We start from the raw sequence: 22,580 nt of genomic DNA on the forward strand, positions 1-22,580 counted from the left end.
TTTGGGTTGTTTCCTAGTGTAATGGCTGAGGACACAGGGGAGAAGCATTGCTATTTCCAAGGCTCTTGGTTTTAGGGTCCTGGGCTATCTCTGTCAGGGTCTGAGGGGTGATGGTAGTTAAGGTGGTGGTGGTGGTGGCTTGATTTACCTGGGACTTGCTGTTTCCTCTCCCTCCTTCAGGATACCTTGCTGTTTTGCTAGACTGGCTTGCCTGTTATGTGGGTCATGGTTGGTGGAGTTGGTTAGACTGTTCTCCACAGAAGCTGCCTCCCTGGATAATGGATATGAAGGCTGGGCTGAGAGCAAGACTGGTGGTTTTGGGGTGCTGCCACTCCCAGGGCTCAGGTTCAAATCTGCCTGTTGGTGGAAGCTGATCAAGGTGATGGTGGTAGGGATGAATAAAGTAGGTCCCTTCTCCACAATGATTTCTTCCTTCATTGGTGGCTGCAAGGGCTGGGCTGGAAGCAAGTCTGGTGGCTTGGGGGGTACTGCCAAACTAGGCTAGCTTGCCTGACAAACTAAATATCTGTTTCACCTCCTGCTGCTTTTCCAAGGTGGTTAGGCCTAGAATCTGGAGAAGACTTGGCAAGGGAGTGAAGCTTGGGGGGGTGGGATGGAGAACATGATATCTATTTTTTAATATTTTAAAAAGTTTGGTTAATGCTTTTTAATGCCACAATTATTTTCATTCCTTCCTTCTCCTAGTGAACCTTCCCTTGTAGCAGAGAAAAAATAGTTAAGCAAGACCCAAGGACAGATCACCGCTAACCAACAACACATGCAGTATTTCACTTCCTTAGTTCCCTACCTTGCTAGTGAAAAGATGGGGTTGAATTTTCTCATTACTTCTCTTGGGCCAAGATTAATTATTATAACTGCATAGCATTCCATTTCCCTTTATTGTTTTCTTCATTTACTTTGTTGTAGTCACTGTGCCTATTGTTTTTATGGTTCTTAACTTCACTTTGCATCTTTTTATACAAGTCTTCCCACGTTTCTTTGAATTCCACGATTTTGAATTCCTTGAATATTTGTTGTTTGCAGTGACTGAGGAATATTTCATTACCTTAGTACACCACAATTTGCTTAGCCATTGTCCAGTTGATGGGCACTTGTTTTATTTTCAATTCTTTACTACCTCAAAAGTGCTATACATGAGATATATACAAACCAAAAGATATTAAAAATTAAATTATAATAAATAATATAATCTCCCTGTGGGCAGGATCTGTCTCCTTTGTATTTGTATCCTTAGAGCTTGGCAAGTGATTAATAAAAACTTTTTCTTATTCATTGATTTTAAAAGTTGTCTCATGGAAGAGAGATTTGATTAATCTTTCTTGGCTTCAGAAGGCAGATATAGGAGCAAGGGATGGATATTACAGAGAAACAGATTTCATCCTAAGGAAAAGCCTCCTAATAATCACAGCTATCCCAAGTGGGATGGTGACCATCCAAGTTGGGGCTAAATAGACAGTTGTGTAATATGGAGGTTCTTAGGGTCAAAGATATGGAGCTAGAAGGGCATTGGAGGTCATCAAATCTAATACCCTCATTTTATAAATGACTACACTGGAGACTCAAAAAGGTTAACCGACCTTGAGGTGATGTGGTGGCACTCGCAACAACTCTGCAAGGTAGGTGCTATTATTACCCTCATTTTAGAGATGAAGAAACTGAGGTTAAGAGAGGGTAAGTGACTCAAACTCAGGTCTTCAGATTCTAGGTCCAGAACTCTGTCCCCTGCACCGTATGTCTTAGACCTCGGAGTCAGTGCTCTTTTATATCATGTTGCGGTCCCCCTTCTCCTCTTGTACTGACTGCTCTGCCCCTCACTAGCTGTTAGGCCTTGGGCAAGTGCTTTTCTCTTCCAAGACCTAAGTTTCCTCATCTCTCCAATGATAGGATTCGTCCAAAAGATTAGATCTGGCCGAGTCCAAACACCCGTAACCATTTTTGTGCCCTGGAACCCCCCGGGAATCTGGCGAAACCTAGGGATCCCTTCTCAGGATATTTGTAAATGCATAAAATATATAGAAATTAGCAAGGAAACTAGAGGTTAGTGGAAATAAAGTTGTAATAGTTTTCCTATCCAAGCTCACGGACCCGTGGACCCCAGTTTAAAAACCCCTGGGACTAGATGATATCTAAAGTTTAAGTTGTTCCATCTCAAATGACCTCCGCAGTCCCTTGGCAGTCAGAAAGGCTGGAACTACATTTCCCATCATCCCCAGCAGAGAGGGCTCACGCCGTCGCGTTCTCTCCTCGCTCCTCCACTCTCTGCTCCACTTTTTCCTGGCGCCGCCCGGTGGCTGGCGGTGGACGGAGTCGGCTGCGGGGAGGAGGCGTGAGGCGTGAGCAAGAGGCGGAGTAGGAGGGCGGGGGGTTGCGCTTGGTGACGGGAGGACGCGCGCGGGCTCCGTGCTCCGCGCAGGATCTGGAGGCAGCAGCAGCAGCGGCGGCGGCGACGGCGGCAGCGGCCGGGTAGCGTAGTCAAGCAGCGTGCAGCAGCAGCCGGAGCCGCAGCCGCTGCAGCTGCAGCCGCAGGAGCATTGTGCGGCGCGGGCTGGGCCGGGCCGGGCCGGGCCGGGCCGGGGCGAGCCGAGCCGGGCCGGGCCGAGATGAGGGACTCCGTCCGCGCCGCCGCCGCCGCCGCCCCCGCGGCTCGCGCCCCGCCGGCCCTGTGAGAGCGAGCGCCCGGGGAGGAAGATGGCGGAGAGGTAGGAGCCCCGCGCCGGCGGCCGCTGCGCTGTGGCGGGGACGACCCCCGGCTTCGGCATTGGGGCGGGGGCTTCGGGGGGAGATCCGGGGAGGGGGTTTGCTCTGGTTCTGAGGTGTGTGTGGGGGGGTTGGGCCGGTTCTGCTTCTGGTGGGGCGCCCGGATTTTAGGGTGTGTGTGGGGGGCTGGGCCCCTGGGGCTTGGGGGTCCTGGTTCTAGGGTGTGTGTATGTGAGCTCTCTGCTTCTCGTGCAGGGTCCTGGTTTTAGGGCGAATGTGGGAGGGCTGGGCACCTCTGGTTCTGATAGGAGGGTTCTGGGTCTAAGGTGTGTGTGGGGGTGGGCTGGACTCGTCTGGGTCTGGGGGGAGGCCCTGGTTCTAGGGTGTGTGTGTGGGACCCTCAGGTTCTGGTGAAGGGTCGTGGTTCTAGGCTCTGTGTGAGGGGCTGGGCCCCTCTGGGTCTGGTGAAGGATGTTCTGGTTCTAGGGTTAATGTGGGGAGTCGCTTTGGTTCGGGTGGTGGTGGTCCTGGTTCTGGCGTGTATGTGTGGGGGGCTGGGCCTCTCTGGGTCTGGTGGGGGGTTCTGGTTCTGGGGTGTATGTGTGTTTGGGCTGGCCCCCTCTGGGTGGGTGAGGGGTCTTGGTTCTGGGGTCTGTCTGTCTTGGGAGGGAAGAGGCCCCTCCGGTTTTGGTGGGAGTCTCCTTCTGGTTATGGAATATGTGGTTGAGGAGGTTTGACCCCTGTGGCTTGAGCGGGGATGGGGTGGGGAAGGGGTGGGCCTCCCTGGACCTGGACTCTGTGAGTGTAAGGGTGGCCCCAGGGCTCTCTGTTTCTGGAGGTGTGAGATCCGGCCCCTCTGCTTGTGGTTGGGGTGGTGGTCTGCGCCTCGAGTGGGGTGTGCCTCGGTTCTGAAGGTTGTAAGTCTTTGGTTCAGGGTGTGTACGTGTGGGATTGTGTGGCCTCCTCTCCTTCAGGGTAGGGGGTGAAGGCCTTGATGCCCAAGAGAGTGTGTTGGGGGAGGGGGCGTGGAGGTGTGTGTGTGTGTGTGTGTCTGTGTGTCTGTGTACACATGTACTTATACTAGTTTGGGGGGTAGGGGTGGGAAGAAGAGGTGAGGGCTGGGTGCCTGGTAAGGTGTTGTTCCACAGTGGATGGTGTATGAGTCTTAGCTCCATGGGGTGGGGGAAGAGGGAGTATTGCATTGTACCTTTGTATTAAGGGACAGTAGGAAGTGGGGTAGAGGAGTATTGGTGTGTGGTGTAAGCCCAGGTTCTTGGGGGTGTGGGTAGGGGAGGGTAGAAATGTGGATGGGATGGGAGTACGGAGGGGAGTAATGACACCTGGTTCTTGAGTAGATTGGGGGAGTCCTGGTTTCCAAAGGAGGGGAATTTGGGGAGTTTATTACCTACTAAGAGCTTCATTGATTTGGGATTTTAATACCTCCCGTTGCTAGTGAGGGCAGACAAGTACATCCCAGGGTGACTCTCCTGATTGTTGTTAACATTTTGGTTCCTGGGTTAGGGTTTTTGACCTCTTGTGGAGGGAATAAGAAGTAAGGGGAAATATTTGTCATGGATTTAGATTGGGGGTTAGATTATATTTGGGGAAGTGAAGGAGAGAAGAGATCTGTGATTATTACTGCTAGTTCATCTGCAGGAAGCTTTGGAGATTGAGCATTCCCCCTTCCCCATTTTGTCTGGCCTGTCAAAGCAGCTCCCTCCCAATTCTGGTCTGAATGGTCAGAAGGGTGTGCTTGTTGGACAGTGAGGAATCCACATGATTTGAGCTCCATGAGTTGGTTTTGATGTAGGTTTTAAGATTATTGACCTTTAGGATGCCTTGCATTTTAAAATGTGTGGCATATTTTGTGTCCTTGGTAGCTGTGGGTGTGTTAGGTACTGTTTCTCACCATGCAGCTGCTTTGGGAGTTCTGCAGCCTTGAGCTGCAGAAACTGCAGAATAGATTTTTTTTTCTCTCTGTGATACTAGTTTAATCAACCCTCCAGTGACCTCTGCAGAAAAATCTACAGTTGCAAAGCTTCTGTAACTCACCTGGCACACGCAATATGGTGATCTGTCTTTTTAAGCCATTGAGAGAAATTTAACACTGTATGTCCAGGGTGACTTTGGTAAACAGCAGGTGGCTTTCTGGTGAGCCATGACTACCTTTTCTTCTTGCGGGTGGGAGTGGAGGAATGGGAAGATAGAAGATATGCTGTGAGGTGTGACTATAAAGTAAGATATTTTCCAGTGTGGCTTTCAGAATTAGGCTCACTGCTTTATAGTTACTCCTTGTTTTTACTGTACTTGCTAATGAGGTATTTTGCTTTTGTTTGTGGTACAAATCTGTAAAATGGCATGCTGGTGTTGGATGTACTAGTCCTTCAAGAGCCCAGTAACACTGAACAGCATGACAGTAATGTTGAATTCATTTTTTGTCTTAATTCATTGTGTTCTTTAGGCATTTTTCCTTGCTTCCCGTACCTGTACAAAGTACAGATACATTGACTTCTAATCAATCTGTGGATGGATCATCTTTTTTAAAAGTCTTTTTTCCTAGTTCATTTATAAGAATATTCACTCAGCATTGAAGTGAACCTCAAATTCTTAGTTATCTAATTTGCCTAATTTTAAATTAATATAGAAATACTTTGTTAGCCTTACTTTATAGTGAAATAAGATCAGTTCACAGTATCTCCATGGTACTGTAACGAATGGTGTTTTCTACATTTCTCCCTCAGAAGGCTGGATAAGGATCACTTGGGTGTATATTGTAGAAGGAAGTTCGTTGAGGGTTGGGTTGCCCTCTATGGCTTCAGAAATCCCTTTCAACCCTGAACATTTGTAGTTTCTGTTATGTGATTAGTACAGTATCTTGCATACTGTAGGCAATAAATGTTTGTTCAATAAATGATAAATGAAATTTAAACTAGTTTCTGGGTGTGTCTGTTAAGTTGAACTAAAGCTGAATAGCTATCAAAAAATGGAATATATTGGATATTATACTCCTGAATAGGATATTGCTCATAATATTAAAACAAAGCCTTTTGTGTGGCCAACATTAAATGACAATGAGGAAGTAAGAGAAAGTAGGTGTTTGGGTCCTATCAGTAGTACCCTCATCTCTGTTCCACTGGGCTATCACAGGAAATTCGATTACTAAGACCTGTGCTTCTGAGAAGGGTGGAAAATCCTTCTAAATTGATGGAAATGATCCTTTTTAAGGTTGGAGTATTTGTTTCTTCTGTGCCTCAGAATCATCATAGAAAAACCACATTTAATCCTATTTATACCTTATGACACTGGTATTTACTGTTTATGGGGAAATCTTTCAACCTAAATAAGATGGATATGTTAGTACTCTAGGATTTGAAGTTGAGAATTTTCACTGTTTCAAAAAAGGGGAAAAAAACTATAGTATATTTTAAAATAACATATTAGAAAGTTATTTTTAAATATCTGTATTAACCTTTTCTCCTAGCAATGGAGGAAGTCTTGAATTGGAAGCAGTGTTCCTCACGGAGTTCTCTGCATGCGCTTGGACAGTTTAATAACCACTTTCATTGAATTAACCCCCTTGATATAAACCAGGATTCCAGTTGATTTCTTTGGTGCTATAAGAAAAAAAAAGTTTTTGCTAATTACTTCCTTTCTATGAATCTACCTCTTTACTTACTGTGCTTTAGCATTACTGAATTGTAGGTTGACAATTTTATTATTTCCGTCTTTGAAGTCAAAGGTCTAAAACCTCAGTGCTCAGTCTGCTCGTATGCCCTCTGTAAATTATGATATAGATTGTTTCTCCTTGTCACTAATCTTGGTACACACCTTGTAAAAGCAAATAATATGCTTTAGAATGATTTATGTTTTTATGAAACAACATTGGATCTTATTTTATCTTTTTCTTTATACCTATTCCGTGCTTAATTGTAAAGGATTGTTCTTGGTTCTGTGTTTGTTAGTGCTTTATCCCACCTTTCTTTTAAATATTTTAAAATGAGGTGTCAGTGGTATCTTTGTAGGATTTTTCCATTGGCATAGTAAGAGACCTTAAATATTAGACATCTGTCTATCTTTGTTTTGCTTTGTTTCTATTTTCCAGCTTTACATTCGGCAGTCTTTTAATGAGCTCAGTACAGTGGGAAAGAAAAGAAGCATGAAACATTGATTTCTGTGCTCCTGTATCTTTAACTCTTGAAATTGGGGGAAACAGAGTATATAAATGTACAAAGATAATTAATAGCACCAGGCAGTATGAGATGGATTGTGGGAGTTCAGAGAAGGAAAAAGGTTCTTGTGGGTTAGATTACTTAGGAAAGGCTTTATGGAGGAAGAGGGACTTAAGCTGGAGCTGTAAGGATGGAGATAGGATTCAGATACCTGAGGAAGAGGAGGTCATTTCAGATCATGGCATTACTATGAGCCAAAGTGAGAAAGTGAGAATACTCATTGTGCATTGGGCTAGGGGCAGTTGGACTGGACTTAAAGGTTTGAAAGTGCTTTACATATATTATCTCACTTGGTCCTCATCACAGTCTAGGTAGGTGCTGTTAATTATTCCAGTTTTATAGATGAGTTAAGTAAGACTCAGAGAGGTTGTGACTTGTCCATCTGGAGCAGCATTTAAACCCCCATCTTCCTGATTCTCAGGTTTAGCATTAATGGCATATTATGTTTTGACTGGTAGTGTCCTGCAACTGGATCGTAAGCCCCCTGAAGAACTTTGTGTCCCTTGCAGTACCTAGCTCAGGGTATGTTCCACCATTTTGCAGATCAGGAAACTGAAACCCAGAAAAGTGAAGTGACATGTTCAATAATAGTCACTCACATTTGTGAGGTACTTCAGGGTTTGCAAAATACTATTTCATATGTTTTCTTGTTTAATCCCCACAAGTGTCTTGAGAGGCAGTGTATCCTAGTGGATTGAGAGCTGGCTTTGAAATTTGGTGTGGGCTCAGTTCCCACTTCTGACATATACTGGCTGTATAACCCTAGGCAAGTCGTTTAACCTCTCCGTACCCCAGGCAACTCTCTAAGACTAGAAATTAGTGAATGAAGAGTTGTCCCACTAGGAGTTCTCTTTCCCAGTGAAATCACAGGTATGGTATGAAGAAAGCTACTTGGTGAGGTAGGTATTGTCATTGTCTCCATTTTACAGATAAGGAAAGTTACCTTGCATGAAGGGACTTGACCAGGATCACCCAGTTCTCTTTTCACTACACCAAGCTCCCTTTCAAGGTCACACAGTACAGTCAGAATGACTTTAAGTTCTAAAGCTGGGACTTTGCAGTTATCCCTTCCCCATCTTGACTTTCTCATCATGGTTTCGCTAAATCGAGAGTCAGCATAAGAAATTGAAAGGGAATTTTTTTGGGAGTTTTGTGGAAGCTGCAGACAACGTGCAAAGGCCTGCAGATGACACAGAGCCTCTGACCGAATACTTAACCCAAATTTTACAATAATATACTGTAAACACTCCATAAAAGAAAAAGAAACAAATTCAGACTTCTTCTCTGGTACGAACTTTACTTACTGTGCTTTAACATTACTGAATTGTAGTTTGACAATTTTATTATTTCTGCCAAAAAATTTTAAGTGGATTTTCTAGATCGGGGGTGGGGGAGGTGCGGGAAGTGCCTTGCTCCTAACCAGCGATGTGGAAGGGAGTAACCCTTGGAGTCTCCTGATTGTACATGCAGTTCTTTTGACCACTTGACACTGCTTCTCACTTAAAGTGCCTCCAGCATGGTAGGTGCTTGCTAGAGACTTGCATGAATGAATGGATGGAAGAAAGTTGGAAAGGTTGGTTGGGGCCTGGATGTGGAACACCTTTGGTGTTGGCTAGGGAATATAGATTTTTGTCCTATAGCTAGTGGTGAATTTTTGAGCAGGAGGGTGACATTAGAGACCCTAACTTCATGGAATACTGCAGTCTCTGAAGAATTGAAGTTGAGTATCATTTGAAGGGCAAAAGAGAGCATATTTTGGGTATGAATAGATTTTAACATGTTAGATGGTATTAATTTCTCAGGTAAAGTGGTGTAAAGGATATGATTGGAGAAATATTTTGGGGGTGATGGATAGTCTGGTCACACTGCAGGAGTAATAGCCTAGTACGTGTTTTCCATTCGTAGTCACAGAGTATCAAGAGAATTCAAAGAAGGCCCCCAGCACATTGATTGTCCCTCTGTCAGCTTCATAGAGAGGATATGGACAAGATTCGCACAACAGTGGCAAGAATGATTGCATTGTTTGCAGTCTACATTGTTAGAGGGAATTATGCACATTGATGAGATTATGGATGCATTAGAGTGTTGTAGTTGAAAATAGTGTTGCATGAACATTAATCTGACAGTGGTATATGGTATGAATCGGTCATATGGGGAGGTTTGGTTATTTGGACATTATAACTCATTTTCCTATAAAACAATGATATAAATTGTAGTTGGGTTTTACATTTGATCTTAACAACCTTGTGAGGTAGGTGCTGTTACTATCATCCCTCTTTTACAGATGAGGAAACTGAGGCTCAGAGACGTTAGATGATTTGCTCAGAATCGCACAACTAGTAAGCATCTTAGAAAGAATTTAAACTCAAGTGTTCCTGACGCTATCCTAACTTCCTTTCAAACGCCTATTTGATATGGTTTAGCTATAATAGTAACTACTATCCTACCCTATGTACTCTAGTTCTGATAGCAGTTAGATGTTTAAATAGCCTTTTGTTGGGGTAGTTTGAGCACCTGAACATGTCCTTCAATATTTTCCTATCTATTGGCTCCTTACTTGCTGCTTACAAATGCTCCCAGGTCTCCTGCATCCTTAAAAAAAAACTTTCACTTTTGATTTTTTTTCAAGCTATCATACTATATCCCTCCTTGCTTTCACAACCAAACTTCCGGAAAATGCGTTCTATACTCTTTGATTGTGCTTCCTCTCATCTCGCTCACTGCTCAGTGCCTTGGAATCTGGAAACTCTTCTCTCCAAAGTTACCAATGATCTTATAATTTCCAAATCCGGACCTTTCTGAATTGACCTTTTCTGAATTCTCATCCTTTTTGAACTTTTTGCAGTGCATATAACTGTTGGCCATCCTTTCCCACCTACCTGCCTTCTCCTTTTCAGTCTCCTTTGCTGGATCATCCTTCCTTTGGAATTTTGGAATCTCTGGACCCCAGGTTAAGAACTACTGCATTATACTATCTCTGTGATCTCATCTGCTTCCGTAGGTTCAGTTACAGTCTACACAGATGCCTCTCAGATCTATGTAGCCCTAATCCTTCTTCTGAACTCCTGACCCCCATTACCAAATGCCTATTGGCCATTGTGAACTGAATGTCCCATAGTCATTTCAAACCATTTTCTCTCAAAGCCCAAAATACTTCAGACTTTCCTTTTTCTGTAGAGGGTACCATCATTCTTCCAGTTACCCAAATTCATAACCTCAGAGTCATCCTTGATATATCATCCTTACTCCACGTAGCCAATAAGTTTCCAGTTGATAATACCTTGACAATAACTTTTGCATCTGTACCCTTTTCTCAACTCACATGGCCTAGTTCAGGTTGTCATCACATCTCACCTGTACTATTGCAGTAGCCTCTCAAATGGTCTCCCTGCCTCAGATCTCACTTTTCTTTAATCAGTCCTCCACACAGTTGCCAAAGTGATAGTACAAAAGAACAGATGTGACCATGTCACAAATCCTGCTCAGTAAATTCTAGTGGCATCCTATTATCTCCAGGATGAAATATAGTGGTTTTTTTTTCTTTGTTTTTTTTTTTTTCCCATTTAAAGACTTTTATAGCTTGGTTCCACCCTTCCTTTCCAGGCTTATTACAAATTACTCCCCTTCACGTACTCTGTAGTCTAGCCAAACAGGTCTTTTGTTGTTCCTAACGTGGAGTGTCGTCTCCCATCACTATGCTTTTTCAAAATGTACTCACACGTCACCTCCACCTCTTTGAACTCCAAGCTTCCTTCAAAGCTCACATCAAATACTACCTCCTACATGAGGCCTTTCTTGCTCTCTCCATGTGCTTAGTAACAACTCCCATCTCCACAAATTACCTTATTTTTACTTTGGTTATACTTTTATATATGTACATGTTATTCTCCCTGATATAATGTAAACTCTTTGAGGGCAGGAATTATTTTATTTCCTGTCTTTGTATCTCTGGCATTTACAGTGCCTGTCACACAGTAGTTGCTTAATAGATTTCCCCCCCCACTTTTTTTGATGAAGGACTTGACAAGTTTTGGTAACTAGATATGAGGTTTCAAGCCTGAATGGTTGGGAGATTGATGGATATTGTCAGGAATTGGGAGCCAGTTTGACTTCTGGGAGCCAGGGAAATAAGTTTGGTTTTAAGAGTTTTAAAGTATAAGGGGATAGAGCTTAAAAACAAAAACGAAGGATGATGGAGATAACTCCAACTCTGTCTCTGTCTCTCTCTTTATCTTTCTCTCCCTCCATATACCTGTATATGCATCTACTATGACAGATATAATGAGTAGCAACCATTAAGAGCAATGGCAATTGAAACACGTAGAAATTTCTAGGAGACCAAATCCAAGAAAAAAGCTAGTATGAAAACATATGGCCCGAGATGTTAATATACAATTATGAGTAACAGTGGGCAAATAGGTGGTGCAATGGATGGGTCCAGGAGTTAGGAAGACTCGTCTTCCTGAGTGCAAATCTGGCCTCAGACACTTACTAGCTTTGTGACCCTGGACAAGTCACTTAACCCTGTTTGCGTCAGTTTCCTCATATGTAAAATGAGCTGGAGAAGGAAATGGCAAACCACTCCAGTATCTTTGCCAAGAAAACCCCAAATAGGGTCGCAGAGAGTTGGATATGACTGAAATGATTGAACAACAACATCAAGTGCTAGGCTTCCGAATTTTTTTCCCTTATTCTTTTTGAGATTCTTGACCTTTTATTAGTCTGGATGAGTTTTAAAGCTCATAGGCTTAAAAAAGTTTTATTATAAACTTAATACTTTGTTGTTGTAGTTTGTCCTTCATTCTCAAAGAGGACCATGACATCAGGAAGATAATGCCATGGCTTGCAAGTGAATTGGGTTTAAGTGAGAGAGGGCTGTGCAAAGTCACCAGCTTCACTTTCTCCTCCGTAGCCATCTGGGTCCAGTGGCAAGATATAGATCAGGATGATTTGAGATGGCCTTGACTTAATAATACATACCAATGCAAAATACCAAACTTGATCGGTAAGTGTTTAGTTTTCATGTATAAAGTACCATAACCACTTTTCTGTCAATCCTTCTATGTCCTTATCAATTTTTTTGTTGTCCCTTTATCTTCTTTCTTGCTGTCTGTGTGGTCACAGGCTGTGTGTACTCCATTTTTCCAGTTCTCTTATTTTTCCTTTGCATTATTTTATAAATGTCTTTCCATATTCCTTTGTATCCCTCCTACTTGTCTTTTTTAATTGTATTATAACTTGCTATCACATTAAGGTGCTGCAATTTTGTTTAACCATTGGATGATAAGTTCTAGTTTTTTGCAATTATATGTAATGCATTTATGGGTATCTTTGAACAGGCAACTTACTAGAAGTGAAGCAGGCAGGATTTAAATTCAGGTCTTCCTGACCAGTGCTCTATCCACTAGACTATCTTATTGTCAATAAAGGAGGTTTAAGACCCTAACATTTTCAGGGTCTGTTTCTGGAAATGGGATTATTGGGTCAAAGGGTGTGATTATTTAATTGTTTTTGTTATGTATTGCTAGATTGTAATTCCCATCATAATTAAACTATATTAATATATTCAAATGGTTTAGATTTCATTGCATAATATTTGATATATGGTGAATAACTTAACAAACATTTATTAAGTACCCTATGTTTGCAAGGAACTCTCTTAGTATTGGGAGAACAGAGGCACAAATGAAAGAGCTCTTTGCCATCAGGGAGCTTACCTTCTACTGGGAAGGTGGCAGATAAAACATGTATTGAAGAATGGAGAGAGCAACTCTGAGAGATCAAGAAAAACTGAGTAATTAGTAGGTGGCAACTGAACTAAGCCTTTAAAATAAGCTTAGCATTTGAAGAGTTAGAAGTGAGGCAGGCAGTATGTTTCCAGGCACAGGGAACAGTATTCGAAGGTGTAGAGTTGGGAGACTTGAAATTTAATTTGGGGAACTGTTTGCAGTTTATAGTTTTGGTGCAGTGAAGGATTTGGCTTGTAGAGGAGAGCGTTAGTGTAAGTTGGAGTCAGGTTCTGGAGGACTCTAAGAGAGCCACTGAAGATTTTTGAGAAGAGGTGGGTGTAACATGGCCAAATTGCTCTGGGGAAGAGTATTCTAAGCATTTGTGGATTTCCATTAGGTATGAATAGTAGATAAGATATATTATATATATATATATATATTTTTTTTTTTTTGGTGTGTGTATGGTGACGAGTGAAATAGTAAGTCACTTAGAAAAGTATGGCTCATGCAAAGGGGAGTATTATTACCCTATTTCTGATTATGAAAGCCTTCTTAAAGAAAATGGACTGTTAAAAGCTCCATGAATTATGGAAGGATATAGCTTTTTTCTCTTGGAATTTCACCATGAAGATTCTCTACAGGAAATACTTTGCAAGTAGTATGCTCTTAAAAGATGCTTGTTGAATGGAATTAATGCTAGAAGGAACCAGGTGTATCAATCGCAGTTTTTTTAGATACTTAATTTGAAGGTATTTCTACTTTATACTTCATCATTTTTTTCTGGATTTTTGTTACCAGTATTCCTTAGCATTCCAAAAACTTTTCAGATACTGGAAGAGGTAAAATGTGTTTCTATTGATAAGGACTAGGTGTATCTTAGGATGCATCTACTTAAATGCTTTATACTTTTGTTGTAAATAAGAGGCAGTGTTCCTGCATTTATTTTTATTGAGACAGTTCTTTGCCCATATTAATCTTTTCTTTTTGGAGATCGGTAGAATTCATCAAATGTTTATAAAAACCTTGTGAATAATGGCGTAAAATAAATATTCACCTTTGTATGTAATTTTCATTATTTTGCTAATTTTATTCTGGTTTTTTACATTTTAAGAAACTTATACCTTGGTGTGTCATAAATAATACAGCTTTATTTCATCCTTATTGATAAAATGTCTAAAAGACTCTGATGAAGAGATTTTAAAACTGAATAAAAAATATCCCATACAACTTATCCAATAGTGAACTTGATGACAGTGGATTTGATGACATAAATGCTACAGCTTCAATGTGTGAAACAGAGAAAGAGTATTCCTCATCTGAATCTTAACGATAATGATTAATTCATCATTGAAATTCCTTCTACAGCTGATAATCTAAAAGGTAATGAGCAATATGGTTCTTCTTGGACCCAAGTTAACCACAAAGAGACTAAGAGCCACAATTTATGAAGGTAAAGATGATTATTCTTAGCAATGGGCTGCTGTTTCTCAAGCAGTGTGACGATACTTGCAACTGCTAAATATTATTAGACTTTGATGTGACCCAATTGTATACATGTTCTACAACCTGTGTCGTTGACTTCTTTTCAAATTTTATGTAGTGAGCCAATGTTTAGAAACATTACAAACATATAAATGCTGAGGGCCAACACGTAACAGGAAATGCTAACTGATCCATTACATTAGTTTAATTAGAAAAGTTCATTGGGCTTATTGTTGCTTGTGGCATTATTGGTGGAATAAACCTCCCAATAAAAAGTATGTGGAATGTCTTTTCAGGGTATTTTTTGTTCAGTAAAACTATGCAACATAATCAGTTTCTAGTTATAATGAGATAACTTCACTTTGACCTGAAACCTTGAAGGAAATTCTGTCTCAAGACAAGTTTTGTCTAGCATCCTCATTGTGTAATCCTTTTATTCAAAACATTTATTTCTGATGTATATGTAACAGTTGATGAGCAATTGCTGCTTTGCAAGACATGCCGTAGATTTATTCTCTATATGTTAAACCAGCCAGACAGTTTTGGTCTGACATTTCGGTTGACATTAGACAATGAAAACAAATACTTGTTCAACAGATACCTTAACTTGGGAAAAGAGGCTACTTGAAACACTGAAACCAGTGTACCTATAGATGTGGTGTTGAAGCTCGTGAAACCACTATTCAACAAAGGCTACGATGTAACTTGTGGCATTTTTCTTTTACGTCCCTTGATCTTTACTTGAGTCTTACTTGAGACCTCATCATTCAACTAAAACTACTTTCTCCAAAGTTCCTAGTGGTTTCTTAATTTCCAGATATAATGACCTTTTCTCATCTTTCTTGATTTCTCTGCAGCCTTTAACACTATTACCTTTTTCTCCTTCATACTTCTCATCTCTAGGTTTTTGAGACACTACTCTTTCCTGGTTCTCCTAACTATCTGACTGCTCTTTCTCATTCTCCTTTGCTGGATATTTATTAGGTCCTGCCTGCTAACTGTGGGTATCTCCCAGGGCTCTGTCCTTGGCCGTCTTCTTTTCTCCCTCCATACTGTTTTACTTGGTGATCTCATCAGCTCCCATGGATTCAGTTATCATCTCTACGCTGATAATTTTTGAATCTACTTATCCAGCTCTAACTCTCTTCTGACTTCCACTCTTTTATTTCCAACTGCCTTTCAGATATCTTGAACTGGATGTCCTATTACTGTAGAGGGCACTCTGTCCTCCCAGTCATCCAAGCTTGAAGCCTAGGCGTCATCCTCAACTCTTTTTTGTTTCCCACATGCAATCTGTTATCAAGGCCTGTCAATTTTACCTTTGTAACATTTCTCATGTATATGTGTCCCCTTCTGTCTTCTGACACTGCTACCACCTTGGTGCAGTGTCTTCATGCCTAGTCTGTTGCAGTCATTTGCTAGTTAGTTGATCTCTTGGCCATAGGTCTCTCCCTATGGTAGGTAGTCTGTCCTTTATTCAGCTGTCAAAGTAATCTCCCTGAAGCTCATGTCTGACCATGTCAGCTTCCCTCTACTCAATAAATTCCAGTGACTCCCTATCACCTTCAGGACAAAATATAAAATCGTTAGGTTGGTTTTCAGAGTCCCTCATAGCCTACTTCTCTTCTCATCTTCCCAGTCTTATAACACCTAACCTCTCTTTTCACTCTCCTCATGTGATCCAAGGACACTGGCCCCTTGCCCTTCCTGGAACGACACTCCATCTCCTGACTGGTCTTTCTCACTGACTATTCCCTATACCTGAAATGCTCTCCTTCCTCATCTCTACCTCTTGGCTTCCTTCAGGTCTCAGCTAAAATCCTACCTTCCACAAAAAGCCTTTCCTGATCCCTCTTAATTTTGGTGCTTTCCTTCTTTTGATTATTATCAACTTGACCTGTTTTTTTCTCGTTTGTGCATAGTGTTTTGCATGTTGTTGCCTCCATTAGACTGTGAGCTCTTTGAGAGTAGGGATAGTCTTTTGCTTTTCTTTGTGTCCCCAGGTCTTAGCACAGTTTCTGGCACATGGTAGATGCTTAAAAATTGTTTGTTCACTGACTGCCTTGCAAAGCAGAGGAGCAGCATAGTTGAGACAATTTGTGAGAATTGTTGAGAATTTCCAGAAGTAATGAAGGTGTGGAGGCCGCTGCATTGTTTTAGACATATGGAATTCAAACTTTAATTGCTAAGACTAGAAAGTGAGTGAAGAGTGTACTAGAGATTTGTCTAAGTGGCAAATCAGAAGTTATAGGAACCATGGTTAAAGACACAGCTGCACCTTTCTTGTCACAATGTAAATGATGGAACTACATCACAGGTGTATACTTTATTTGTACAAAACCTGTTTATGGCAAATGTGTGACAAAAAAGTATGCAAAATATGATTCCTACATAACTCATTCCAAGGAAATTTATTTGTTAATAAATGTTTTCTTTCTCCTATCTGTACAATTTCACTTTAAATACAAATAATTACAAGCAGATATAATTTTATTTTGAAATAAAAATTTTCCTCTCATATTTCATTTGCCTTAGCAATAAAAAATGCGTTGTGTAAATTGCATGGTATAAATTGATTCAATTTGGTTCTTCAGTATAGTGTTTAATTCTGGTGCTTCTAGTGCTACAGCCTCCTAGTATTTGGAATTTCCAGATTTAGAGATATTTCTTGAGATTCTTGGAGTTCATTTGTCCATTTTAAATCGGCAACGATACCTCTAAAGTGATTTATACTTATTTCAGTGATGTAGCAATTTCCTGGTGAGGAAACCCCCTCTACTAATGTGATTTTCAACTGCTCCACAGCTTGTAGTCAGAGAGTTGCCTGGGTCACTGAGAGGTTAGATGACTTTCCTAGTGGCACATAACATATATGTGTCAGAGGCAGGAATCTGTCTCATCTTTCTCAGAGGCCATTTATCTGTCCACAAGGTTAAGATGCCTCTTACTACTTGAATATGAGTATCTTTTATTTGTAGGGCACTTGAGGGGAAGCACAAAAGAAATAACTTGGTTTCTGCCCTCAGAAAGTTTACAATCAAGTTGAGGAGCAAGAACACATAAGAAACAACTAAAGAATGCTTTTTATATTCAACCCAGTAGGTGAAATTAACATAGGTTAAATTGAGCTCATAAGTCCAGTGAGAGGAATTACCAGCCAAATGGGATGCTTCAGGGTCTTCAGTACTTAATTCAGAACCATGATGTGAAAAGAGCTTTTCAGTTGTTTCTGTTGAAGCATTTAAAACAAAATTTGCTTTTCCTTTTAGAGTTCTTCTTGTTCCTCTGATTTTGGTTGTTGTAATTATTAACTTATAAACTGAAGGGAGTGGCTTGCACATTTTAGTATTTTCTTGTGCTTTTTTCCTAAAGGAGTGTCTACTGCTGATTACAGAGACATTCTATCTGCTAACGTTATTTAATCATTTACTGACAACTATTTTAACTAATCACATGTTAGTTTTTAAAAAGGATGAATTAAATTTTAGTCATGAATGGTTTAGATTTTTTGCTTATAGATTAACATTTCATAAAATGTATGGCACATAAAATCGGAAGTGAAATGTAAGAATGGCAGCAATTACTCAGTGAGGGTTTTTAGAGGCTGCAGTGTGCAGAGGAGAAGGACTGTGCTCAAATACTATGGAACATATTAAAAAGTAAGGAAACTCCCTGACTACAGGGAGCTTTCAGTACATAGAATAAAGATATACTTCCTGTATTTTTCAGACTATTTTAGATTTTTGTGAGAAATGGAGTAGGGAGAAAGATTACCAAACTCTCTCTTTCTTTTTTTTTAAAAGACAGTTGGGGTTAAGTGACTTGCCCAGGGTCACACAGCTAGTAAGTGTCAAGTGTTTGGTCTGAGGCTAGATTTGAACTCAGGTCCTCCTAACTTCAGGGCCTGTGCTCTATCCACTGCGCCACTTAGCTGCACCTTCATACTCTTTCTTTGGACTTGGGATCAAATGATTGGAGCATTGGAAAGAAGTCTTTTTAGTTGATGTTACTGATGTTGATGGATTTGTTTTGTGATAGCCTAAGTCTGCTTGTGACTTGTGTGAGAGCAGAAAGGGGAGGGCTGAAGTGGAAGGACAGGAGGAGGGGGAGTGCTTGAGCTGGAGGATCAAGAGAAAAGAAGGGGGGGATAGAGATAGTTTGAAAGGTTTTAAAATTTTGAGTGATATACCTGCTTTTGAAATTGAGGGAGAAGAAATTTGGGAGAATTTAAGGATCTGAGGAAGGAAAAGGAAAGGAGCTGGAGCTGTTAGAGCTGTTTAATAGAACTAGTGGAAATTGCCTACTAAGTATCAGGCACTCTACTAAGCACTTTACAAATACTATCTCATTTGATCTTCACAACAACCCTGGGTAGTAGGTGCTGTTATCATCCTCATTTTACAGTTGAGGAAGCAGGGCATCAGAGGCCAGATGATTTGCCCAGGGTCACATAGCCAGTAAGTATCTGAAGCTAAATTTGAACTCGTTTTCCTAACTCCAGGCCTAGCATTTTATCTACTGTACCACCTGTCTGCCTTATTTATCTTGCTTCTGTAATAAGTAAGCAAGATGGAAATAAGATAAGTAAGACAAGGAAAAGGAGCTGTTGAAAAATAATAATAGCAAAGAGAAAAAAAATGAGAATTCTGAATTACAGGCACTCTAAGGTTAACTTTAGGGGAACTATCAGCAAGAATGAGTAATCTGGTGATTCATCCGAGGGCACAAGTGATACTTCCAGAAGAAATCTAGAAAGCATAGCTAAAGACTGATGCTTTAGATAACTAATTGAAGACCTTGAACGCACAGGTTATCTTATCATTGGGAACAATTGAAAGCAAGGACTACAGAAAAGAGAGGCAGATTTGGGAAATGAATAGTTGCTTAAAAAGATGATATCTGAGAATGGGATTTATGTTTCTGGATGATAGAACGTGAACAAGATCTGTAGCCTCAAATATATAAGTACTCAAAATATGTCTAATAAGCAAGAAGAAACAGATACTAATACAAAGATGCAATTTTATCTTCTAGGTTTTCTTCAGACTTGTTGGGTGAGAACCGTGACTGAGAGAACAGCTCCACAAGGGTATATTTTACTTAAAAGTGAAAATATAGAAAAAGGGGGATTTAGTAAGTGGATGGAGAAGCATTGTACATTAGGAACATATTATGTTCATATTTTTATCTTCACAATTGCATATCCATAGAAATGCAGAAACCAGATGATGGAAGCAGGTTGGAGAACATTTGGGTACAGATCAATGGAAGTAAAGACAGAAGTCATAGTTCTATCAGGGTATATTATAGACCAAGTATTTTCAGACTTTTTGATCTCAAGACCCTTTACACTCTTAAAAATTATTGAGGATCCCAAAGAGCTTTTGTTTATATGAGCTATATAAACTTACTGATAGTAATCATATTAGAAATAAAAATTAATGTTTTAAAATTGTATTTGTTGATTCATTTAAAGTAACAGTAAATCCATTATATGTTAACATATATAACATTTTTTAATGAAAAATAACTTTTCCTAAACAAAAAAAAAACTAGTGAGAGAAGAGTGGTATTGTTTTACATGGTTTTGCAAACCTCTTTAATGTATGACTTAATAGAAGACAGCTGGGTTCTCATACCTTTTCCTACATTTGATATGTTAGATGTCATTTTGTTTGAAGCATATGAAGAAAATCTGGTCTCATATAGATATGTAGTTGAAAAAGGGAGGAGTATTTTAATAGGCAAATAATGTTTTAGTATTATGAAAATAATTTTGACCTTTCATATTCTCTGAAAAGGTCTCCGGGGGCATCCAGGGGTCTGTGGAGCACACTTTGAGAGTGGCTATTATAGACTATCTAGACAGAAAGAGGAAATATATGAAGTTATCTACAAAGAAATAAGCCAGGTGTGATGGCGTGATATATAGCAAGGATGGGTGGAGGGGTTCTTTATTTATCTGGATATTTCCTGGACAAATCTGTCAAAAGCAGAGCAACTGATCATTTCTTGACTTTCCTTAATGATAATTTCTGCCTCAAAAGTTGGAAGTTAAATGAGGGGAAATTCTGTTAAGTATCCTATTATTATCAACAAGAAAAAATTGGTTGGGTGGAAATGATGGAAAGCTGTGGGGAAATGACAAACCACCTTAGATTTTGTGATAGAGAGGAATGGAAAAGACTAGAAGACCAAATTTCAGATGGTTCAGAGAAAGGTAAGATCTCTTGGACTGAAATTCTGCAGGGGAAATTGTATAGTCCAGGAGACTTGGAAAGCTCTCAGAAATGACATTCTTTGGGGCAGCTAGATGGCTCAGTGGAAAGAGCACCAGCCCTGGAGTTCAAATTTGAACCTGAGTTCAAATCTCGCCTCAGACACTTACTAGCTGTGTGACCCTGGGCAAGTCACTTAACCCCAATTGGCTTAAAAAAAAAGAAATGACATTCTGAAGACATGGAGATAATTCTAGTGAGGAGGAACAGGAGGAGCTTTCTAAAGAGATATGGATGCACAAAGACTTCATTAACTTACAAGATATGTCCAGAAGGTAGAAACAAGGGCAAGTAATGGTGGATGAATACACAATCTTTGTATAGTCCAGTAAGACTAGAACCAAAGAGGCAGGTAGGTGGTGCAGTGGCCCTGGAGGCAGGAGGACCTGAGTTCAAATGTGACCTTAGACACTTACTAACTGTGTGACCTTGGGCAAGTCACGTAACCCCAATTGCCTTAAAAAAAAAAAAAGAATAGAATCAAAGAATAAAGCTGAGAGTGCACTGAGGCTGATGGGGAAAACTGAAGGACAACTAAAAAAGTTTGGATTTTTTGAATTGTTGAGAAATGGAGAATCAATCGAAGGAGATGTATGTCTTCTACTAAGAGTGGATTGGATAATGATGACAGGGATGAAGAGAAGACAGAACTTCTCAGGTCTTTCTTTTGTTTTCTTTGTTAAGGAACATGATCTTTGGACTGAAAAGGAAAGAGCAAAAATGTCTAATATGGATTTGATACCTAAGATAAATAGGGAGATTTGGCCCAGATGAACCACATCCTTTTGTATTGAAAGAACTGAACAGATGTCATTGCTGCACCAGCTCCTGGTTCTCCACCTTACCTCACATGATTCTATTTTCTTAAAGTACAATGTTACTTTACCCACTCACTCCCCTTTTACCTGTGCTGTTTCCTTTGAATGAAGTGTGCTTTTTCAGAGCCATTTTAACATTGTTGAACTTAACGAGCATTCCATAAGAAGCAAAACAGAAACTGTACCACAGATAGCTTGCTTCTACCTTCAAGAATACAACAAATTTGACATTTTATTTTCAAACTGTCCTGCTCATTTGTGTTTCTGATATTCCTCTTCATTTTTAAAATGTGTAAATGACTTTTTTTTCCCACTTTTTTCCTCATTTGGTAAACCTACTAGTAGTCCTCCTTTAAAATTGAAAGAAAGAAAAACAACATCCCAATATCACTTATGCACAGTCAGGCAGAGCAAATTCCTTTATTGACATTGTTTGAAAACGTCTCCTTCTGTACCTTTAATTCATCATCTCTTATTCATTCATTCATTCATTTATTTTTTCAAAATTACTCTCATTTTTTAATCTTTTTAGTCTATTTATTGATTTTTTTTTTTAGTTTTCAACATTCACTTCTACAAGATTTTGAGTTCCAAAATTTTCTCCCCATCTCATCCCTCCCCCCATCCCAAGATGGCATGTATTCTGAATGCATGATATTCTTGACCTTTTGTTCTTCCAGATGATTTTTGTAACAATCTTTCCTAAGCTCTTTAAAATAATGTTTGGTAGCTAGATTGGCGTGGCACTGAATAAGTAAATTAATTTAGGTAGAATTGTCATTTTTATTATGTTGGTCCAGCCTACCCTTGAGCAATTAGTATTTTTCCTATTGTTCAGATCTGACTTTATTAATGTGAAAAGTGTTTTGTAACCGTGTTCCTTCCCCTTCCCCTAATCCACCCTCCCTTCTATCTCCCCGCCTTCTCTTATCCCCTTCCCCTTCTATTTTCCTATAGGGCAGGATATATTTCTATACCCCATTGCTTGTATATCTTATTTCCCAGTTGAATGTGAAAACAATTTTTAACATTTGTTTTTAAAACTTTGGGTTCTAAATTTTCTCCCTTCCTCCCTCCCCACCCACCCCCATTGAGAAGGCAGGCAACTCAATAGAGGTTATATATGTGTAGTCATGCAGAACACTTCCATAATAGTCATGTTGTGGAAAATTTAACTATATTTCCCCTTCATCCTATCCCGCCCCCCATTCATTATATTCTCTCTTTTGACCTTGTCCCTCCTCAGAAGTGTTTGTTTCTGATTACCCCCTCCCCCAATCTGCCCTCCCCTATATCTTTATACACACACACCCACACCCACACGCC

At 40.2% G+C, this 22,580-nt stretch overlaps 1 protein-coding gene across 1 annotated transcript in view; it reads left to right on the forward strand.

Moving 5' to 3' along the window:
• The first annotated feature begins 2,666 nt into the window (after nucleotides 1–2,666).
• The window catches only part of ARHGAP39 (Rho GTPase activating protein 39), a 362,112-nt gene continuing 342,198 nt past the window's right edge, over nucleotides 2,667–22,580 (forward strand). The window contains exon 1 of the mRNA XM_027859887.1: nucleotides 2,667–2,720. The gene's annotated coding sequence lies outside the window, so the exon portion shown is untranslated. The remainder of the gene's footprint in view (nucleotides 2,721–22,580) is intronic.

Source organism: Vombatus ursinus, unplaced genomic scaffold, assembly GCF_900497805.2.
Source record: "Vombatus ursinus unplaced genomic scaffold, bare-nosed wombat genome assembly UNPS02014173.1, whole genome shotgun sequence".
Lineage (NCBI taxonomy): Eukaryota > Metazoa > Chordata > Mammalia > Diprotodontia > Vombatidae > Vombatus > Vombatus ursinus.